Source organism: Tamandua tetradactyla, chromosome 15 (genome assembly GCF_023851605.1).
Source record: "Tamandua tetradactyla isolate mTamTet1 chromosome 15, mTamTet1.pri, whole genome shotgun sequence".
Taxonomy (NCBI): domain Eukaryota; kingdom Metazoa; phylum Chordata; class Mammalia; order Pilosa; family Myrmecophagidae; genus Tamandua; species Tamandua tetradactyla.
The window spans coordinates 47,553,738-47,577,692 of NC_135341.1; the positions used below are offsets into that span (position 1 = coordinate 47,553,738).

Here is a 23,955-nt window from a genome sequence, read left to right on the forward strand (position 1 = left end):
TCTGCCAGCTTTAACAAACTAAAACAACCATCTTGGAGTAAGCCACCAAGAGTTCTCACCTGAGTCTCTGAGCCTTCACTAAGTGCCAGGGGCTGTCCATAGGACCTTCCATGTACTAATTCATGGAAACCCTCCCAACACTCTCAGTCAGGCACCACCATCATCCTTATTGTACAGTGGAAATCAAGAGAGACACAAAAGGATGAAATAACATGCCTAGGTACCTAAATTCACCATTATTATTGCTTAAAATATCTTGTACTTTCAACACAGGAATTTCTTTTTCTTTAAATAGTGTATTTCCATCTCATTTCCCCTCTAAATGAATAAGGCCATCACTGTTTTTTGTTTTGTTTTGTTTTTGCATGGGCAGGCACCAGGAATCAAACCCAGGTCTCCAGCATGGCAGGCAAAAACTCTGCCACTGAGCCACCATGGCCCACCTGTCATCACCATTTCTTAAGTACTCCAAGCTAAGAGAACGTTCGGAATCCGTCTCCCCTTCACCTTTCATTATTCAGTGTGTTTTATAAGTCTTTTCAAGTCTACCTTCAAAATACCTATCAAATCCATTCTAACATTCTATTCCCACTGCCGTTGCCTTGATCCAGATGAGACAAACAGCTGCCTGAATGGCCTCTTAACCAGCCCTACTCCTGTCAGGTATTCTCTATGTTCCATTGGAAGGCTGCCAAGCAGTCAAAGGTATCATTTTACTGGAAGACATAGGTCTTATGCTTTCATATAAATTGGTCAGCACTTTAGTTTGCTAAAGATGCTGAAATTCAATATACAAGAAGTGGGTTAGCTTTTACAATGGGGATTTGACTTGCAAGCTTACAGTTCTGAGGCCATGTAAATATCCAAATCATGGCATCATCAAGATGACACCTGGAATCCTCTGTCACATAGTAAGACACTTGGCAGCATTTGCCGCATCTCCCTTTCTTCCAGCTTTCTTTGCTTTCGACTTCTGGCTCCTGGGGCTTTCTCTCTGAGCCTCTGTGTGTTTTCCTCTGTGCTTTTGTGTCTTTCTCTGAATTTCATACTATCATTTCATTATCCTCCATATTTCATACCATACCATTATCCTCCAGTTAGAGGATTAAGACCCACGTGGTACACACCTCAGCTGAAATAACCCGATCAAAGATTCTACCCAGAATAAGTTTACACCCACAGGCACGGATTAGCTGTAAGAACATGATCTTCTCTAGAGTACAGCAAGCCTCCAAACCATCAAGTATACAAGCATACAAAATAAGTATATATTTTCCAATTATAAAATTTTTATTAAATTACAATGACAGAGATGTTTGGTTTCGACTCAGATGTAGAAAGATGAAAAGAGGACTGTGCTACCCCTACAACAAGAAAAAAGAGGGACATGTTGCAAATTAATAATTTTTCTTGAACCCATCCTAGAATGAGATGGCTAGCCAAACAATTAAGTCAGAATCTGGAAAGAGAGAAACACCTCCATGGAGAAATAGGACCAAGAATTTGCTTACCTGCGGAAAACTCTGCTTAATACCAGATAAACTTGCATGATGATTCAGCTAGAATTCTTTAGCAAATTGGTTAAGGCTAAGGGTGGGGTAGTGTGTTAGCCACAGACTGGGAGTTCACACTCTTGGACGCATTTCCTCCAAGAACCTTAGCAAGCACTCAAAGGGAGAGTTCTGAGAAAGCTCTCTTCATGGTGACAAAACTGCCCCTACCCACCACCATTTTCTCCCCTACGAAACAAAAGTCTTAATCTGGGAGCAGAAGGGAACAGCAGTTACCACCAAAACTCCACCTAGACCCATATCATCACCCATCTTCCCTGAGCAAGAAAAGCCTTAATCTTCAGGAGAAAGGGTGACAAAACTGGAATCTAAGCTGAGGGAGGAAAGCAGGAGAAAAATCAATGCTCAATCCCTGGGGGAGGAGCCAGGGTATGTGCAAGGCCAAGCATTACATCTGGAGGAAGGGCAAGGACACTTGGCAGAGGCCTCTACAGAGACTCAGGTTCACAGTGTCTGCCTAAGACTGAGGCTTGGTCAGAATTTCAGAAAATGCCACCCGTCCTGCTGCCATGCCAGCCAGTGCTAAGTAAGAATGAACAGTGAAATACAGAGGGGAGAACTGCAAGAGACAAATATTCTCTAAGAAATCAAGTAAAGGGACCCAAAACGAGCCAGGGAGCAGCTCCTCACTAGGTTAACATTAACTTCCAAACTAAAAGCCCTAGCAGAAGAAAAGACAAGCTCATCTCCAAGCATTACAATTATTTACCTGTTATCTACTCTTCCTATGAGTAGGCAGGAAAACAGGAAACAAGAAACAAAGAACAAATGGAAAACAGCTTGGAAAATGGTAAATGTTAATCCAACCATATCAATAATCACTTTAAAGTGAAAGGGCTAAACAGAACATGAAAAAACAAATTATGAAATTGGATAAAAAAGCAAGACAACTATATACTGTCTACAATAAAACCAACTTTAAATAAATACGTACGTAAGTTAAAGACAAAAGGATAGAGAAAGATATACCATGTGGAAACTAACCAAAAGGAAGCTGGAGTAGATTTATTAATTTCAAACAAAGTAGATATTAGAATAAGAAAGATTATTGCAAAAAATATGAAACAAAAAAACTTAATGCTAAATTTTTTAAGTTATACAGTATCACAGAAGAAAAGAAAAAATTAGTTTCAGAGATTCTTAATGATAAAACTGAACTTTCATTTAACATATGCTTTTACTTAGATTTTCTTACTGTGTACATACACTTATTCAATGAATTACTGGCATTTTGCCATCTAGAAATATTGATTCTTTTTAGCATTTGGTTCTTTGGGGTAAAGTCATGTATCTTTGTGGTTCTCACAGATAGTTTGTTACTTTGATGTCCTTCTGACTTATTATTATTATCTATTTCTGCAGGAAGACTGTCTTTTGGGATACTTGCTGGGAAAATATACCAACAGCTCATTGAAAATGCTATAAGCCGAGGCATTTAATGTGTTCTCTTCTCACTGTTGCCTGATGCAAGTCCAGGTGGAAATCCAAGTAGGTGTGAACTAAATTACATTTTTTGGCCATTGGGAATAATTTTCATGCTTGTCTGGATGTGGATAAGAGAAAGGACTCTGAGTTTGCTTCCTATTCTTGCAGCGTTCTCCCCCTTGGGAGATGTTAGCATTGGTACAAGAGCATTTGTACATATCTGTCAGTAGGTTTAAGTCATTTTATCTTTGAATCAGAAGGTGATATTGCTTTATGAAGGGTAGGGTAAATTGAGTGGTAATCCTTGATTTCAAGGCTCAGATATAAAGTCTGGTTGTGTTAATGATATATTTATCATTATGCTCTGGTGCTAATGTATAACGATATTCAAATAACTTATAAATGAACATACCTTTGTAATCTAGGGCTACTATAATGCACTAGCAATCATTTTTAACTAATCTGACTTAATTTATATTATGTTAGGCTTTTCAAAGTTCTTAACAAAGCACCAAAAACAAAGGGTTTTTAATAGTGGTAACCATAGATAGAAATGATTCTAATATGCTTATTAATCCACTTACAATGAAATAAGTATTGCTAAATATTATGTATAAAGAACCTAAAAGAAAATACCGCATGTGGGCAGACTGCTAATTTGAAGTACCTTAAAATATTCATGAGATTCACATAGAAGTGGATGCAAATACTTCAAATGGCTCAGCATTTAATTGGACTTCAGATCCTATGGTGTTCTACTTTGCAAGCTGCTGGAATGCGATATAAAAGAGCTGGAATGGCTTTTATAAAGGAGAATTTAATAAGTTACAAGTTTACTGTTCTAAGGAAGTGAAAGTGTCCAAATTAAGGCACCAACAAAAGGTTACTTTCACTCAAGAAAGGCTGATGGGTCCGGCATCTGCTGGTCCCTTGCTCCTGGGCTCCACTGCTTTCAGCCTCTGTTTCTGTGGGGTTCCTCACTTTACTTCTCCAGGGCTGGCTTTCCTCTCTTGGCTTCCCTTGGGTCTCTCCAGGTCCTGGCTTGCTTTACATCTTATGGCGATGTCTTCTGGGCTCCAAGCATCTCCAAACATTCTTGTCTCTGTTCTCCATCTGTCTGTATCTGTGACAGTTCTGCTGTGAAGTTTCTGTCAGCTGTGTTGTCTCTCCAAAATGTTTTCTCTTTTAAAGGATTCCAGTAAACTAATCAAGACCCATCTGGAGTGGGTGGAGTCATATCACCATCTAATCAAAAGGTGACACTCACAACTGGGCATGCTACAGCTTTGTGGAGATAATCTAATCAAAAGTTTCCAACTTACAGTAAATGAATCAGGATTTTAAAAATGGCTGCTTCCACAAGATTGGATCAGGATTAAAACATGGCTTTTCTGGGGAACATAATATTTTTAAACCAGCATATATGGGTTAGAAAACCTTGCCAGCAATGGAGAACCTTGGATCTCAGTTTTACTGTTATCAGATTGTACAACTTCAGGCAAGACACTAAAATTTGTCTTGAGGATCAAATCAAAGGAGATGACAAATAAGAACACATGTGGGAGAAAATTGAAGAATAACATCACAAATGTGGCTGGAGAACATGAGGGTCACCTCATAATTCAGGAGAACAAATGCCTTAGTCCCTGTCATGGTCAGGTTCATGTATCAACTTGGCAAAGTGGTGGTACCTGTTTGTCTTGTTGGGCAAGTGCTGGCCTGTCTGTTGCAATGAGGACATTTCATAGAATTAAATCATGATCATGTCAGCTGCGTCCACAGCTGATTCCATTTGTAATCAGCCAAGGGGAGTGTCTTCTGCAATAAGCAATGCTTAATCACCAGAAGCCTTTTAAGGAGAGACAGGCTCTCTTTCTGCTTCAGCTGGCGAATCTCTCCTGTGGAGTTTGTCCAGACCCTCCATCCGAATTATTGGCTTCAGAGCGTGCCCTGTGGATTTTGGACTCTACGTTCCCATGGTTACATGAGAAACTTTTATAAATTTTACATTTGCGAGTGTTCCCTGTTGATTCTGTTTCTCTACAGAACCCTAATTAATACAGTCCCTTTACTCTACCAATCTGCCTGGGTAACATGGTTATTGTGATGATGGGGTTTTAAATGAAATCTCTTAGCCATTGAAACTCTTTCTTTTCCCCCTTTTGGTCAGTTCACCCATGATGTTAGGGCCAGGCTCATCCTTGGAACTTATGTCTCACAGTGCCAGTTATATCCCATGATGCCAGGGCCAGTTATGTTTCATACTGCTGGGATTTTAAATGACCAAGTCTCTTTACCAAAACATAAAATTCTTAATAAATATAAATTCATGATAGTGGTGTTCTGATAAACTATCCCCCAAATAATCTCTGGGATAATGACTAGACCACAAATTAATCCAATTGCACTGGAACAAGATGAAATGCATAAGAATCAGCCCCCAGAGAACCTCTTTTGATACTCAGATGTGGTCTCTCTCTCTCTGAGCTATCTCAGCAGGTGAACTCACTGCCCTCCCTAATATGTGGGACATGACCCCCAGGGGTGTAAATCTCCCTGACAATGCAGGACAGGATTCCAGCAGAACAGCCAGGATCTGATATCATGGGGTTGAGAAATTCTTCTTGACCAAAAGAGGGAAATGAGACAAAATAAATTTTCAGTGACTGAAAGATTTTTAAAAAGAAGAAAAAAAAACTTGCCTTCTCTCTGAATTTTTAAATTTGATTTTATGGTCAACAAACTCTTGAGAAAGATGCCAACATGAAAACTGATGTTTCAGAGAGCTTCCATCATGATGTTACTTTCATCTATTTTAGTTGAATCTTAACAATCGGAGTTCCAAAGCTTTACATGCCCACATTCATTTATAAAGTGAGAGAGAAGTCAGGGCAATAATTACCCATGATACTTTATAAGATGTTATGTTTGATAATGTAGTGCCAGGAATTTTATCTATGATTAAATCTGGTTAGAAATACTTGATGGAAATTTTCCCAATCTATAAATACCCCTGAAATTTTGAAACTCATGATTATACTGAAACCAATTTGATAGGGAGTTGTATTAGAGTTCTCCAAAGAAATAGAAGCAACACACACACAGAATCTGTGTGTGTGTGTGTGTGTGTGTGTGTATAAAGAGATTTATTATAGGAGTTGGTTCACATGATGGTGGGGATTGCCAAGTCTGAATTCCATAGATTATTCTGCAAGTGACATTGAATTCCACAGCTGTCTGTCTGAAGTTGAGATAGAAATTCTTCTTTCTGACTGCTGAAACCCTCAGTTCTCCCTCTAAGGATGTATTAGTCAGGTTTCTCTAGAGAAAAAGAAAAAGAACAGAGATATCTGTAAATATGAGATTTATAAGTGTCTCACTCAATCATGGGGACACATGGCCATGAGGCTGGCAACTCTGATGACATTCTCAATGAACTTTACAGGAGAGGCTGGCTGGCTGAAGAAGCAGTGAAAATTCTCTCTTCTCCCTTAAAAGTCATCAGTTAATTAGATTAAATCCAATTAATACAATCCTCTCATTGCAGAAGACACACCCTTAGTTGATTGTAGATGAAATCAGTCAAAGATGCAATCAACTGACTGATGATTTAATAAACCAGCCTTCTGGTTTATTAACCAGTTGTGAAATATCCTTGCAGTAACTGTTAGGCCATTGCTTGCCAGGGCATCATCACCTGACCAAGTTGACACCTGAACCTAACCATCACAAAGGGCCTCCAACTGAATGGATAAGAAGATGCCTCTCATTGCTGAAGGAAATCTATTTTGTCGATTGTAGATGTAATCAGCTATAGATGCAATCAGCTGACTAATGATTTAATCCATGCAATACCTTCACAGTAACAATCAGGCCAATTCCTGCTTGCCAAACACCTAGACACCATAAATTAACCAAACTGACACAAGAATTTAGTCATAAGACATAAGACATAAGAGTCAATTGCCAGAATCTAATAAGAATTTTCACTAAATGATAAGGCAAATGGATCTAGCCAAAGAAATGTCAATAAGTAGCTTATGCTTCACCTTTTTTGAAAGCAAGAAAAGCTCTTTCATCCCTCTCACACCTATGTTTAGCTCAGACCCTTAAAAAATGTGCCAATCAGTTATCTGAATACCTGTCTGTCTACTGGCTGGTGTGGTATTTTGGGGTGGCTAAATACCTTTCCTCCTGCCTGTATCCCATAGAAGTAATATGTAACTATTTGGAGCCTAGAACTTGTAGAAAAGTAGTAGAGAGGGAATGGTAAGACTTGCGGCTTTCCAATGTGTTTGGGACACATTGTACAAGAACTCGAGAATTAGGGAAATAAGACTTTCCCTTGAGAACCAAATTCTAAATTCAGAGAATAATGAAATGGAGAAAACTTACCTTCAGGAGGCAGAATGGAGCTGTATTAAGCAGACTGAATGTGTTGCCATCTAAAGAAGGAAACTCCTCAGAAAAGAGTTTAGCCGTACTGAAACAGGAGAGGGCAGGGGAACAATGGGATGTTCAGAGGCTCAACGCTGTCCAGCAGAGAGGTCTGGAACATTCGACCTGGGGCATTCGGGTTGTGGTGACAGAGACATCTCTGATAGGAAGATGAATATAGCATGGGGGAGCTGTGCTAATGGACTCCTGTGTATTTTGATGCAGTTCAAAGACCGTCTCAACCATGAGAGAAAGGCAACCAGCTATGATATCATGATGGCATTGAACGTTTGTTTTCTTTAACTCCCCTTGTTCTGATTCTACCTTCCCAACCAAACTTTGGATTGTTTGATAAATTGTTTTATAAACCTATTTATGATTAAATCTGGTTAGAAATGCTTGATGGAAATTTTCCATATCTATAAATAGTCCAGATATTTGGAAACTCACAATTACACTGAAACCAATTTGATGGGGAGTTGTATTAGAGCTCTCCAAAGAAACAGAAACAACAGGATCTCTTTGTGTGTGTGTGTGTATGTTGTGTGTGTGTGTATGTATAAAGAGATTTATTATAGGAGTTGCATCTCCATGATTGCATGAGACACTTTTATAAATCTCAGGTCAACCTTTTGGATTGTTTGGTTTCCTGACGGCCTACAGGGAATACTTGCCAATCCCTTGGGCTTTGGAATTTTCTCTCCATGGCAGAAATCTCTCATTATAAATTAGAGTCAGGATTCCATGGTTTGGCTTTCATGTAACTCTGCTACAGGGTAAGAGAGTGCTGCTGATTTGGACTAAAATATTCTGGTTTTTGAGACAGTTCTTTGAACTGTAATCTGGTCTTCTTAGTTTATATATCCCATTCATGTATGTATAAACTAATGGGATGTATAAACTAAGAAGACCAGATTAACAGTTCAAAGAACTGTCTCAAGAACTAGAATATTTTAGTCCAAATTCATGAGTTTTATTAGTGTGAAACTTCCCCTGAAAAATTAATCCATTCTCAGGGTGCAGATAAAATAAGCACAAAACAGAAGCTAAGAAACAGTCCAGGAGGGAAATGGGCCTCTTTGTGGAGGAATTGCTGCTCTGTCCCTTGATACAACCTGATATCACCACAGCCTGGGCTGCAGCACATCCAGAGGTTATCATCCCCCCTTGCCCTTCATCAGTCCAGATTGTCAGGCACTGGGAGAGAAGACACTCCTAACTAACAGACGGCAGTGATGTAGGGAAGTCTCTCAGTGGTGACAGTGGTGGGGAAGCTGCTTCCTCGTAGGTTTTGAGGCACAGGCAGGCAGGGGCACGTTGACAAAAACATTACATAACAAGAATGCAGAGCATATGCTCAGAATGAGTTATTGTTAGAGAGAAGATCATAAACAACATCCATAATTGGTGAAAGGGCACATGTGCTTCAACAGAGACATGGAGAGGAAAAAATAAACCTTCAGTAAGAATGAGGGAGTCTTCTCATAGATGAGAGAAGAGCTAAAGAGACAAGTTGGAAGTCTGGAGGGTGGGAGCTGAGAAAGCAGTAGCTTTGACTTTGGTTCAGGAACAGGGATATACCTATCATGTGACCCAGCCTCCCACAGTCTCCACCACCCTCTCTCCTCCTCTACTACTGGAAGCAGCAGGAGAGGCTCCCTCTAAAGTCAGATTCATCTGGTTGAATAGTTCTAGTGGGATTTCCCCCAAATCTCCAGACATTCCTTCCCGCTGGACATTTCCACAGTCAAAGGGTTCTCATTCTGATGTAGCTCAGTACAGAAGATGCATCCTGATGGGTTTGCATGAGACTGGCTGATGGTAGCTTCTTCCCTATAGTCGAGAGAGCTGTACTGTGCATAGGTGTGGAAAAAAGAGAGCAATTTTCCCGGGGCAGTTAGGCACCTGGGCCTGTCCCTGAGTGGGAGGGAATTATTTAGAAAAAATGCTGGGAGACAGAATGACACCCCACCTGGGGCACTGATGAGAAGCTCCACAGTGGAAAGAGCCTGCTGTGCTTTATATCCTGGAGTGAATGTAGTGGAGAGGAGTATTTCACCAGAACATGCTCAGGACCTGCTCTGCATTTGTTCAGCCAAGAGTCTTTCTTAAGCCTCCTGAGGGAAAGGGTGAAATTGTAAACACAATTTCTAATCATGCCCATAGGACAAATTATGACATTGAGGAATTGGGGACTAAGAGGAGCCTTGAAGGACAAGCTTTTTATAGGAGGAGGGGGAGAGAGAATTGCTCCCCATACAGCAGTGAAGCAAAGGGACCTGAGAGAACTGAAATGTTGAATGGGAATGTTTAAATGGAATTCCAAAAGTTATGCAAGATGACTCTTGCTTGTGACTTCAAATCTTTAATAAAGATGGCACCACACATCTTAAGGGGGTTGGTGTGGAAATGAATGAAATGGTTGAATCACCCTGGAAAAGCAGCCCACTGAGGTCTGAATTATACATTCCTTCATACAAACCAGTTCTCAATGAGCACCAGTGTGCACCTCAGAAACCTGCTGAAAGCTTCATCAGTTCCTGCTGCTGCAAGATGAAGTCCAAATTTCTTGGCTGTAAGCACCTCAGGGGATGGGACCTCCCCTGATCTCCAAACTCAGTTTCACTCCTCTCAAGCACACACCTCAACTCTGGGGAGCCTAATTTCCATCCTTCATACAACCAGACCCTGTCCTAGGGACAAAGAGGAGGCAAAAGAAGTGACACCCCTAGGAAGAGTCAACCACCTTCATAAATCTGAACATTGCCTTCTGGATTTGAATTCTGGCAGATTATACAGACAAATGTCCCATTCCCTTTGCAAGTGGCCACAAGGATGTCCAGGCATATGCACATCATTTAGGTGAAATCCTGGCAGACTTGTTTCGATTGCTGCTGTAAAAAATGACCACAAACTTAGCCTAAAATACACAAGTGTATTATCTCACAGTTCTGTAGGCCAGAAGTCCTGGTTGGCTCTTCTGATTTCTCTGCTCCAGGTTTCACAATGCTAAAATCAAGGTGTCAGCCAGCAGATACTTGTCAGGAGGTCCTGGGAAGAATCCTTTCCAAGCTCATTCAGGTTGTTGGCAGAATCCTGATGTCCCTGTTTCTTTGCTTGCTGTCATCCAGAGACTGCCCTCAACTCTTAGAGCTGATCTCAAGTCTTTGTATGTGGCCCCTACCTCTCAGAGCCAGAAATGGTGTGTTGAGTTCTCACATTTGAAATCCCACCGATTGCACATTCTGATGCATCTCTCTGACTTCTAGCCAGAGATAGTTCTCGGCTTTTAAGGGTTCATGTGATTTGACTGGGTCCACCAGATAGACCAGGATAATCTCTCTATTTAGAAATCCATAACCTTAATTACATCTGCAAAATCTCCTTTGCTGTATTCACAAGTCCTGGTACTTGAGACATCAGCATCTTTGGGTGGGGGGAGGGGCATAATTTTACCCACCACACTTGAGTAATGTCTTAGTTGAATTCCCAGAAGCAGTCCGTGAGTTAAGGATTCATGCGAAAATAAATTGTTAGGAAGTCTTACCTGGAAAAACCTGTGTAGGAGAAGGGGAAATGAGAAAAAGAAAAAGACCAAGCAATATGCAGTGTCTGAGTCTCACAGAGGAAACTCCCGTTCAACATTTCAGGGGTCTCTGGGGACAGAATGTCCCACTTTAAGGGCAAGGAAAGTACAATATTTATACTCCACATTCATCAGTCATTGAGTTGTTCAGGGCTGACCCTCGGGGGTACATAAACTCCTAGGTATATCTGGCTTTTCATGCATACAGAGGTTGGCCTTTGACAAAGAAGTATTGGGAAAGAAAGCCCTTGGGGAGCCAGTGTGCACCAAAATAGTAAAGGAATCTGAGAGCCACAGGGGTGGGGCACTAAAAGAGTCTGCGACCATATTTCTACCCTGCAAAGGATTTCCAACAGGAGCTGATAGGACCCATGCTCTAGAAGGGAAAATAACAAGCTAGAAACCAAGTAACCATAAGAGTCCAGAATCATAAAGAAGTGTAAACCATGAGCCACCAACCTTAGAAACAATGGAGAAGACTGGAAAGCCTAGAGTCACAAGGGTCCCCATTGCTGGGTTTTGAAGAGCCTTCAGAAGGCAGACTCCTTGCCATGAATTCTGCCTCTGGTCTTTGTGTATGCAGTTCATTCAGTCTGGAGAGTCCTCACTCTCTGTTTATTCCAATTCTACATATTAGCCTAAGCCCTGTTGAAGTGCCTCCTCTTTTATAAAGCAAACCCTGGTTTCCCCCATTCTGGATATCCCAGGGGCTTATCAAAATATCTCTTGTGAAACATACAACTTTTGATTTTGCATTACGCTATTTATGCCCACGTCTTATCTCCCTGGCTAGACTGTAGTTTAGATTCTTGGGAGCAGGGGCTGTGGTGTTACAGCAATATGTTCAATGCCTGGCACAGCGCCTCACACACAGTGGGACTCAGTAATATTGGCAGAAATTCACATGCATGCAGTCTCCCTGTTCCCTATCAGCACTGCTGCACATGGTTGACTTGAAAAGCTGTGGACTTGCTTCAGTGCTCAGTGCATATACTTGGTGCCTTTTGGGGTGCATTCAAGTTCTTTCCTTCCACTCTCTGTGCTCATTGACAGCCAATTGTCCCTTGCATCAGAGTTGTTTGAAGAAATTTTTATCTAGCTTCCTGTGATTACTCACAACTCTGGATTTTCTGCCCTGAGGATAGAATTCCTCAACTGCATTTCTGCATGTCTCACAGTTTTGGTTTCCAGAAAGCAAACTAAGGAAGAGTAGAGAAAAGCTTCATTGCCCTAACACCCTAACAGTAATCTGGAAGCATAGCCCTGACTCCTATTAACAGAGTGAGGCAAGGAAGAGCCTCAGCCCTCAAGTATCAGTCCTTCCTTCGCTCACCTCTTTCCCAGTCTCCTGTTGGCTGTGAGGATGAGGGACCAGGGCACTGCCCAGATGCCAAGAGGTTTCCATTCAGCTCCCTTTTACCGACCTTCAGTAACCTGTTGCTGACCTACTCTCTGTGGAGCAAACATTCCACTGAGCAAGAGGAATAATCTGTTCCATTGAGCATGAGGTCAAATTTAGCTTCAGCTCCTTATCTAACATTGGTAAATCTGGGAAAAGTACTTAGCCTCTCTACATCTGCAAAAATAGGGACTCAGCTACAAAAAAAAAAGGGGACTCTCAAGTGTGTCTTTCTCAAGGGGAATGTGAGACTCAACTGAGATAACTGATATGCAAATATGTTGAAAGTTTCTGGGTGTTGCACATGTTAGTAAAGTTATTCCAGACTGAAGTTAAAAGAGAAACAGCTCAAAGCCATTTCTTGAATCCCTAGAGTAGGATGATGGGAGCATAGTCAAACACAGGAGGTTCCTCTTAACATGGCTGACCTAGACACAAAGTCATCTGTATACGGTCATTGATTCATTCATTCAACATGCATTTACTGAATGCTTCCTACATGCCAGGCACTCCTGTAGGTGCTGGGTACAAGTTTGGAGGCAAGGAACACTGAAGGATGAGATTTCTATAAAGTAGGCAAGAAATGATGGTACCCTGAGATAATGCCAGCAAGAATAAAGTGCACAGATATGATTGAAATTCAAATAATAGAATTAACAGAATATGGTTGTTCAGATGAAAGAAGGGGAAGTTAGTGAGAGAGGTGATGGAAGCAAAGATAACTCCCACTTTCTGGGTTGCACAACTGGATGGATGAGGTAGGGAACTGTAGAAAAGAATCAGATTGGGTAGGAAACATAGTGAGTTCAGGTTGAGTCACAATAGGTCAGAAGTCCCTGTAGGACATCATATGAGAGATATTTATTATATGATTGGGTCTGGCCATTGGCAGAGAAAGCTGGGTTCAGTGGGCAGATTTGGGAATCATCAAAATAGAGAGGGAAATGGATGGAGCCATCCATTGAACATCTACTACTTATCAAGTACATATAAGGACCTGGAGATACAGAAAAGGAGGGTCTCTGTCCTCAAGAAGTTCTCAGAGTAAAGGTAGAGATAGATACAAAAGTTAACTCTAACATGATATTAGTAATCGTAGTATAGTACATAAAAGGGATACAAAATATCGTGGGAACGGAAAGAACGGAGATATTAATTCTGCCTGAGAGCGCTGGCAAAAGCTTCACAAAAAGTTTTACATTTGCTGTAGCCCCTAGAGGTTATGCAGGAGATGAAGGCTGGACTTAGAGGTGGAGGTGCATAGGTGATGGAAAGACCAGAGGAGAGGAATTGTGAAAATGAACTGAACTGAGCTGGGGCATTTGTGCAGGTGATGGGGTCAGCAAAGGGTGGGGAGGTTGCACGGGAAGAAGAGAGATTAAGGCTGGAAGACATATTTAAGTCCAGTTATGCCAGGCTAAGGGACTTGGTTGTAATTTTGTGGCCATTGGAGGTTTCCTTTTTTTGTTTGTTTTGCAGAGAAACTGCAAGGCTGAATTTTCAAAGGATCACTCTAGCAACACTGTGGAAACTGAATTGAAAAGGGGAACTTGGTCAGAACTTTTGTGTGAGAGAGTACATTTTCTGTTAATTTTTTCGCTTGCTGCAGAGAACCAGGACTGGGTGAGAACTAGGACTTGTGCTCTAATTCTATAATTAACACTTGCTGAGTCTTTGTGCAAAGCATTTTACCTTTTAGATACTTAAACTGTAAAACAGTTTTCAAAATAGTCCTGCTATCCTCAGTGTGAGGATGCAATAAGAAAATGTGAAATGCATTAAAAATGTAGTCAGCAGCTAGAGATATGAAAGAAGCTGATCTGGATAGGGCATAGGTAAATTAGAATTCTAGGTAAAGGATGATATGGTCCATATTTTCAAACTTCAACTTCTCTGTGAGACCAAAGGGAAAGATGTTTATTTGGTGCAAAATTTATATTTTGGGTAGCACATTATCTGATTTAACTTGTATGGTCAGTTTATTTGAACATCATAATTACATAGAATCTTGAATAGGGTATGAAATCTTGTTGGTTTGTGCAGGTTAGTGTGATGCCCAGATATATTCCAGAGTAATTGGGGCAAAGAATAAAAAAGTATTTGCAGAGTCCAATAGGGGACTTGGAGAAAGGAAGAAATGTAAAATTTCTCCATTTGGGGAATTCCTGACATTCTCACAAGTAATGGAGACAACCAAATGAACAGGCTGAGGCCTCAATCTTGAGGTTCACTCCTATGAAATTTATTTCTGCAAAGGAAGAGCTAAGCCTACTTATAATTATGCCTAAGAGTCTTTTCCAGAGAACCTCTTTTGTTGCTCAGATGTGGCCTCTCTCTCTAAGCCAGCTCGGCAAGTGAACTCACTGCCCTCCCCCCCTATGTGGGACATGACTCTCAGGGGTATAAATCTTCCTGGCAATGCGGGACAGAACTCCAGGTATGAGCTGAGATCTGGCATCATGGGATTGAGAAAGCTTTCTTGACCGAAAAGGAAAAGAGAGAAATAAGACAAAGTTTCAGTAACTGAGAAATTTCAACCAGAGTCAACAGGTTATCCTGGAGGTTGTTCTTATGCATTATATAGATATTCCCTTTTAGTTTATGGTGCGTTGAAGTGGCTAGAAAGAAGTACCTGAAACTGTTGAACTGTGTTCCAGTTACCTTGATTCTTGAAGAAGATTGTGTAACTATATAGCTTTTACAAAGTGACCACTTGATTGTGAAAACCTTGTGTCTGATTATCCTTTTATCCAGGATATGGGTAGATGAGTAAGAAAATAAGGATTAAAAAATAGATAAATAATAGGGGGATAAGGGATTTTAAAAATGGGTAGATGGAAATACTAGTCGTCAATGAGAGGGATGGGTAAAGGGTATGGGATGTATGAGTTTTTGTCTTTTCTTTTTATTTCTTTTTCTGGAGTGATGCAAATGTTCAAAAAATGATCATGATGATGAATACACAACCATGTGATGATAATGTGAACTACTGATTATATTCTGTGGATGGACTGTATGTGTGTGAAGGTTTTTCAATAAATATATATATATATTTTTTTTAAATGTAGTCAATGGGAATTATGGTTCAGCAAGAGTTATTTGCAGGTGTGGTGGGCAGAGTATTTAGTACAATGGAGGCAAGAGACAGAGACCATATTAGCATAAGAACTCATCAAAGTTTGGCCATGAAAATCCATCAAAATTAGCAGGAGATAGATCTGTTCATTTTGTAGATGGATATACCAGAAGACTCTGAAAGCTCTAAGTCAGTTTCCTGTGAGAAGGCCCATCCAGGAAAAAATAAAACTCCTTAATTAGCATAGTTTTCAGAACACTGAATAGCATGGAAGGTATTGGGGATGATGAAGATAGAAAAGACCAAAGGCCGGCAAGAGATGGGAGAGTGATAGATTCTTGGGTGCCTAGCTCCAATGAACTTCACAGGAACTGAAAAAGTGACTCAATATGAATAGCAGTATTTTTACCCATCTCCTAGAGCAGCACTGTTCACCCAAAATATAATATGATCCACATATGTAATATGACTATTTCAGTTCACGTAGAAGGTGGCAGATGTGAATTTCCATTTTAATCCTGCATTTACAGCTAGGGACACTTTGCTCACTGGCAATGCTCCCTTCATCTAAATGGTTGAATGCCTCATCTGAGGGTGGTCAGCCACATCAGAAGTGAAGGAGTGGATTCCTGGAGGAAGAAGAGAAAGCAAAGGGGAAAAACAAATGTGGCAGTTGTAATGTCATCACTTACTGAAAGAAAGACAGGGCTGAGCCTGGGTCTCCCATCTTTCTCTAGAAGGGAAGGGTCTTTGGGGTCATTGTACAGAGGGCCACTAATAGCTTAGAAAGCACCTTTCTAGGAATTAGAAAAAGATGCTGCCTCTGAGCAAATGAAACCCCTTATGTGGACACAGCCTGGGGGGAATCACAGGCTGGAGTTCAGCCCTCACTCCTGTTCACTCCATTGGATGCCATAATACAGTGCACCAACTGCTGAACTGGGCATAGTAACCCTGACAGTACACATTTACACACTCACTCCCATGTCTATGAGAGGAGGTCAGGATAAGCTGTTGAAGGCAAGTAGGGTGGGAGAACGTGGCTGAGTCTCCCTGTATCTGTTGTGCCATGTGACAATTTTGAGCAATGCAGTGATGAAGGCTGCTGGTGGGCTTCCCCATTAATATTTTCCCTTCTGCTCCTCCTTCATGGCTCTGTCTCACTCGAGACTAGAGAGCCCCTAAGACCTGGGTAACAATAGTATTATAGACAGAAAAGAGCTCAAACCCTGAGGGCCAAAGAGGACCAATTAAGGGCAAACCACTCTCCTCAAGATTGATGCTCCTTCTAACTCTGAGAGTCCATCACTCTACAACCTGTGGTTCTTTAACTACTAAATGGCCTGATACTTAGTATGTTAGGAGGAAAGCAAATATACAACAGAATTTTATAAACTGGAGAAAGAAGCTTGCCTCTGTCTAATGCCTCGGCTCATCCCTAGGCAGAGGATAAAGTACTCCACCCATCTCCTCCTCGACCTGGGCCCACAGGGCCTTTCCTCCTGGCCTGAGGACAAGTGATGCTCAGAATATCATCTTTGTGCCAATCTGGTTGGCAATGGACCCACCTTGGCCCACAGTAGACATACCCTCACTACTTCCCAGAGCTTAGGACAAGAACGCACCCATGTGCCAACTTCCCAAGTCTGGTTGAGAGAGTAACTATTTTTGGATGCCTTCTTTCCTGGAGACTATGTAGTTCATCCATTTGTCTGACTCAGGATAGCAATTTTAATGTCTGACAGGTGAAGTAAGTGAGAGTGGCAGACTGGGAATGGCTGTGATATACTGAAAATGCACCATGCAAAGAGGCTGTCACTTCTCAGCTCCAGTGAATTTTCCCATGGTGGCTTATGGACTCATGTGGCCATTTGGTTCCAATTTTTCAAAAGAAGCTGGAAATTCCTTTTTTTTTTTTTTTTTGTATGAAACCATCCAATTTTTAAATGTTGACAATGAATTCAATTTAAAAATACTATGAAGACTAAACAAAATGAATCTGTAGTTCAAATATGGTTCAGGGGTCACAAAGGTGGGGCCTCTACTCTGGCTAAAACCCACAGAGGGACAACTGCCACAGCCACTTTGCTCTGGGTGTGGTAAGACAGCTACTTCTGAACTGACCTCTGGCTTGCCAAATGGGCCTACCTTTTATCAGAACTGTGTGTGTGAGCACTTTGTAAACTATAAAAAGAGATAAACTTCCCATGAAAACACCACTCAATGCTCTCAAACTCTGCAACGAACTGAGTGTTGTTATGGCTCTTTCATAGAGGAGGTTACCTGACTTGCCTAATGACTGAATTGAGTCAAGATTAAAATTCAGATATGTTTCATTTTAAAACCACTTTTCAATTAGGTTTCCTCCAGTTGTCCAGCTCTCCACAGGGCAAAACATGGGCAAGGAAGTGACTGAATCAAATCAGCAAATGTTATCTGTTGCCAATTCTACAGAAGGCATGACAGGTGGGGACTTTCCCAAAGGCCAGGGCATTAGTGTGGCCACGCACAGGAAGGCTAGGTCAGCAGGCCTCACTGGGACTCCCATATTCACTGTTTGTTCACACCTTTCTACTTTTGCATATTCTGTTTCTTCTGCCTAAAATATCCTTCCATGAACTCTTGAACTCAACTAATCCCCACTATCTTTCAGGACTCTAATTGAGCATCACCTTCTTCTGGAAGCTTTCTCTGATGGCTTAGCCTGAGCTACCTGTCCCTCAACTGTTCACACTACAATTTTGTGTTAACTTCTTGGCCACCCATCCATTATATGATGGTGCCCAAGTCTTATGTAGAAGATGCTCAATAAACACCATTGAATGAAAGAAGATATCAGATAGCTGATTAACAGTGAGTATTAGTTAGGTAATGCTATGATGTAGTAACAAAAATCTCAATGCCCCAAATACATAAAGGTTTATTTCTACCTCATTTATAGTCTTCCAAATGTCTGCAGCCTCTTCATGGACCCCCTTTCCAAGTTTTGACCCAAAGACCCAGGCTTCCAGGAGTTTCCACGTAGCATACAGGGATTCCAGGTTGCTGCAGCTGGTGAAAAAAAGTGCAGCACAACTTCTACTCACAGCCAGAACTAGGTCTATGGCCCCACCTGTGTAACTACTGTAACACTCTTTAACTATTCATCTTGTAACTATCCAGAATTAGCTGCACAACCTTATTGAACTGAAAGGGAGCTGGAAAATATCAAGGAATCATGGATATTGGATGAGCAATAATTGTTTTAGCCACAACTTTAAGTCAGTGATAGCCTACAAACTCTTTTCCATATGATAACATACTCTTGCACAGTTAACTCAGTACAAGTAATAAAATAAATAAACTAGGATTTAGCCTGAGGTGACAGGTTGGAATTGTAGATGCAACACATTTCAGACTTTATATTCAATTATTAATCCTAATATATCCTTTTCCTTTTCATATTTTAAGTTTTGATCTTCTCCGAGCTACCTTCTCTTTTCTTCTTAGTACAAACAAATGGAATTAAAGCATTTGGCCTTGATATTCACAGGCTTTTCTAACAACTGGTGAAACAAATCTCAATAAGAAAAGGAGAAATTGTTCTATCTTACCCTAAAGCTGCTGAAAAGCAATACTACCCATCTTCATAAAATTGTTCTTGTAGATGTTATTTCTAACAACATAGACTTGTAAGAAATTTGAGCTTCAGTAATTGTTGCTATAATCTGTGAAAGTTGTCTTTGACTTCTAAAGAGTCTATAATTATGATTTGTTGTCATACTGAATAATCCGTTGCCTTGGTAAAAGTATTTAAGTTGACATTTTGGGGAAAGGGTTTGACTACAAAGATGCAGCACAAGGGAATTTTTGGTGCTGGGACTCTTCTGTATGCACTATAGTAGTGGATGCATGACCATGTGCTGCCAAAGTCCATGTTCACGGACTTCACTGTATGCGAATTTTTTTTTAAAAATCAATGTCAAGGAACCCCAAAATGAAATGCAAACTGTGACAAGTGAATCTAAGTACACTATAGATGTTTGATACAACTTCACCTTAAGGGTGAGGTCAAAAAGAAAATGAACTAAATAACCCAAAAGTCAGTGTTTTGATTGGATATTTGAAGGCTAAAGGCAAAAAGAATTGAATCTAAGTAATGTACTTTGGTTCTTAAATTTATTTCTCATGTAGATACCAGTTAGTAGTTTTGAAAATTCCTTGTCCTGTATGTAGGAATGAACAAGCAAGTAAATAAATTGTAGACAATGGTATCCAGGTTTCTCATGGTTAGAGAAAGAAGTTTAAAATAAGCAAAGAAGGAAGGCTAGGATGAACCCAATGATGATGATGAATTAGTGTCAGAGATTTCAGTATTAAATTATATTTATTTTAATATATATAGATAGGCAGATATAGAAATAAATATAGGTATATTTAATGGTTAGGTTCATCACCTAGCTTGGCTAGGTGGTGATGCCCAGTTGTCTGGTCAGGTAAGCAATAATCTGACCATTGCTGCAAGGATATTTTGTGGCTGGTTGTTAAACCAGAAGGCTGTATTACTATATCATAAGTCAGTTGATTGCAGCTGTGGCTGATTACATCTGTGATCAATTAAGGGCATGACTCCCACAAATGAGATAATTCAATCAGTTGAAGACTTTTAAGGAAGAAGAGAGACTTTTTCACTGCTTCTTCAGCCAGCGAGCTTCTCTGTGGAATTCATCCAGATCCTTCATCGGAGCTGCCAGCTTCATGGTCTGCACTATAGATTTTGGACTCTTCTATTCCCATGGTTGTGTAAGACAGCTTTAATAAATCTCATATTTACAAATCTCTCCTGTTGGTTCTGTTTCTCTAGAGAACCCTGACTAATACAATACATTGAATACATGGGTGAGTATATATATATATATTTCTTAGCTCTAGCTGACTTCCTGGCATTTCTCTGATACCCTGGAAAAGTTGTGAAGTTAGAAAACTCTCTATTACAAAATGAGCTGCTGTCAGCAAAATACAACTCTGGCCAAGACTCATAGAGATTGAAAGGCCCTTTTGTATCTGAGGAGTTTTTGCTGCTGGAATGCTTATGGTTACTATTTGGAGACTGCACTGTACCGCAGGCACTACTGGAGGCACTCTAGCTATATCATCTGTAGTAGCTCCAACAACCCTATAATACATCTATGATTATCTTCATCTTATATGGGCAAAATGGGAAGGTTGAGTTATCCAGTAGGGTAAGAGGGGGGCAGAATTCAAATTTCAGTCCCACAGGATCTCCTGTGCACCCTACTATGTCTAAGGAATTCTGAAGGCTGAGCCCCAAAGAAACCGTATCTGGAATCTCCTCCTTCTACTGGAATCCCTAACTGGATATACATGATCAGACCCTCACTACCCCTCTTCGATCACTTGGCTTATTTGCCCATGCACACTACTATCCCATAACAAGCTCTTGGCATAGCTGTGACTGGCATCCCTTCTCTGGCCCCACTCAGCAACAAGGTTGCCTTTGCCTGAGTATGATGGGACTAGAAGGATGGAAAATTGATTTGGCAAGGAATGGGGAGAGAAGGACACATGGTCCTTCAGTAATACAGCCTTCAGCTTTCCCTAGGAGAAAGCTCAGACAGCCTCAACTTCAGGGTATCATTTCAACACAAAGAGTGCCTGGAGGTTCTACAGGCATGCGTGATACTACCTGTTGCCAGAGAGAAGGCAGTGAGAGCAGAAAGCTTTGGAGCTGGTGCATTCAAGAGTCCTTAGGGGGTCCTGATTGACATGGAAGTGGCCAACAGCTTAAGACTAGGTAGCAAGGGTAGCTGCAACTATCTAGTCCCTGAAAAGGGGTGGTGACCAGCCATGGAGATGTGTTGCTGAGACCTCACTTCAAGAGAGAAACTGCCACTGGGATTGAGTTAGCTGACAGCCTCCAGCTGTGGTGCTTTTGGGATCCAATGCAGCATACAAGTTGAAGTCACACTCTTCCTAACAGGTCCCAATGACTGATCCTAATCAACACAGGATTCCTCTAAAGACATTCTTTGTGCTAGAGCTCCCCAATGGACTGGTAGAGACTTTCTCAGAGCCTCACCACAATCTGAAGCTGTTCCTATAAAACCTCCTTCCTTCTCCTTCTTATTTCACAGATCTCAGACCTGCATCACAACCTGGAGTCTTTCTCTGACTGCTCCTTCTTCCTCTCCCCTTTTACAGGCAGTTCTCCCAATATATCTCTTGCAATTTTAGCTTTACTTTGTGTATTAGCTTAGCTTCTCTAGAGAAACAAGATCATCAGGAGATATCTGTAAATAAAAAATTTATAAAGTGTCTCACATAACCATGAGGATGTAGAGTCCAAGGTTTGTAGGTCAGACTGTGAGCTGGCAGCTCCAATGAAGGTCTTCAATGAACGCTCAGGAGAGGCTGGCTGGCTGAAGCAGAAAGAGTGATTTCTCTTCTGAATCCTCCTTAAAAGCCTTCCAGTGATTAGATTAAGCATCACCAACTGCAGAAGACACTCCCCTTAACTAATTGCAAATGCAATCAACTGTGGATGCCACCAATGTGGTCATGATTTAAGTCCATGAAATTTCCTCACAGCAACAAACAGCCCAGCACTTGTCCTACCAGACACCACCACCTGGCCAAGTTGACACATGGACCTGAACATGACACCTTGGCATCTGCTTATTGGGGGACCCAAACTGACACAGATAGTTTCTCAAACCTTACTGTACTAAACATCACCAGAGTAATTTGTCAAAATTAAATCGGGAAGTCAAAGGTTCAGGACCAACTTTGGATTGAAGCTTGTGGCCAACCTTTGGGAGTCAACGCCCTCACCAAAGAGTATAGTTGGGATTTGGACCCAATCCTTAGTCAGAAATTAAGACTCCAGAAATCTTTAGTGTGATTTGAAACTCAGAAAGGTGATGGGTTTTATCACTGAATAGGTAAGTTCAAATTGACACAAAAGTGGAAGCAGAAGCTGTGTCACCAGGGAGGGACCACATCAATTCAACTCTAAGCCAAAGAAGTTTTTAATATGAAAAATAAAAAATATACCAACAAAGATATCTGAATTTTACAAAACAAGGCAACAAAAGCAGGAATGCCTGAATATCTGAAATGCCATTTTCTGAGAGGAATGCATAACTAGATTTTACTGACAAATAGGGTAAACTTAATGTGTCATCCACCCTTGGCAGAATTTAGTTCATAAGTCAGGACCCAGTATCTGGGAAAAGGGAAGTAGATGGAGAAAATGGAGAAAAAAATCTTGATTTCAGTCTCATTTGGATATCAGGAAGTCTCACTTTTTAATTACTTTTACCATGACCGATGCTTTTAGTAAATATACTGGATATACTAATGGAATAATACTATATGCATTCTTTTGTCTCTTACTCCTTGCAAGTGAGAATCTGCCACAATTTATCTACCCACAATTAATTTATCATGAGTTCTAGTATGGATTAACATTCAGATTATTTCCAGTTTGGGGCATATACTGGGCTAATAGTGCAGCCCCTACACACACACACACACACACACACACACACACACACACACACACACACACAAATTTCATGTCCACCTGGAACCTCAGAATGTGACCGTACTTGGATATATGGTCTTTGTAGATGTAGTTCATTAAGATGAGCTCATACCGGATCAGGGTAAGCCTTAAATCCAATATGACTGGTATCCTTAAAAGAAGAGGAATATTTGGACACAGAGACAAAGGCACAGAGGGAAGATGATGGCCATATGAAGGTGGAGGCAGAGATTAGAATTATGCACCACAAGCCCAGGAGCACCAGAAACTACCAGAACCTGGAAGAGGTAAGGAGGTATCATACCTTAGAAGCTTCAAAGGAGGATAGCCCTGCCAACACCATGATTTCAGACTTCTAGCCTCCAGAACTGTGACAGATTTTTAAATCGCATATTTGTTGGTACTTTCTATGGCAGCCCTAGAAAACTAAAACAGACATTAAGATCAGTAATGTTACAAACATTCTTTTAAGAAAAAACTGCAAATTGTAGAGATATATTCACACACCATGTAATCCATCTAAATGTTATGAACATTCTTCTATTTGTAGTGCTGCTTTGAAACTGTTATGTACCACCAGAAAAACCATGTTCTTTTGATCCTAATCCACTCTTTTGTGCAACCATGTCCTTTTAATCCTGATCCAATATTGTAGAGATCTTTTGCTTAGGTTGTTTCTGTGAAGGTATGACCCACACAATTGTGGGTGTGACATTTTGATTAGATGATGTGACTTCACCCATTCAGTGTGAGTCTTAATTGGTTTACTGAAGTCTTTAAGAGAGCTCATGGAGAAGGAAATAATTCAGAACTGACACAGATACAGATGTTTGGAGATGCAGAGGGAAACACCAGAAAAACCCACAGGATCTGAGAGAGCCATTTGAAACTGGAAACTCTAAGAGGAGTCCAGCA

At 40.8% G+C, this 23,955-nt stretch overlaps 1 long non-coding RNA gene across 2 annotated transcripts in view; it reads left to right on the top strand.

The window, feature by feature from the left end:
* Window positions 1-23,955, top strand: part of LOC143657969 (uncharacterized) — a 53,609-nt gene that overhangs the window by 19,618 nt on the left and 10,036 nt on the right. For both annotated transcript variants that reach the window (XR_013163043.1, XR_013163042.1), the window contains exon 2: window positions 2,934-3,059. This is a non-coding gene — a long non-coding RNA (uncharacterized LOC143657969). The remainder of the gene's footprint in view (window positions 1-2,933; window positions 3,060-23,955) is intronic.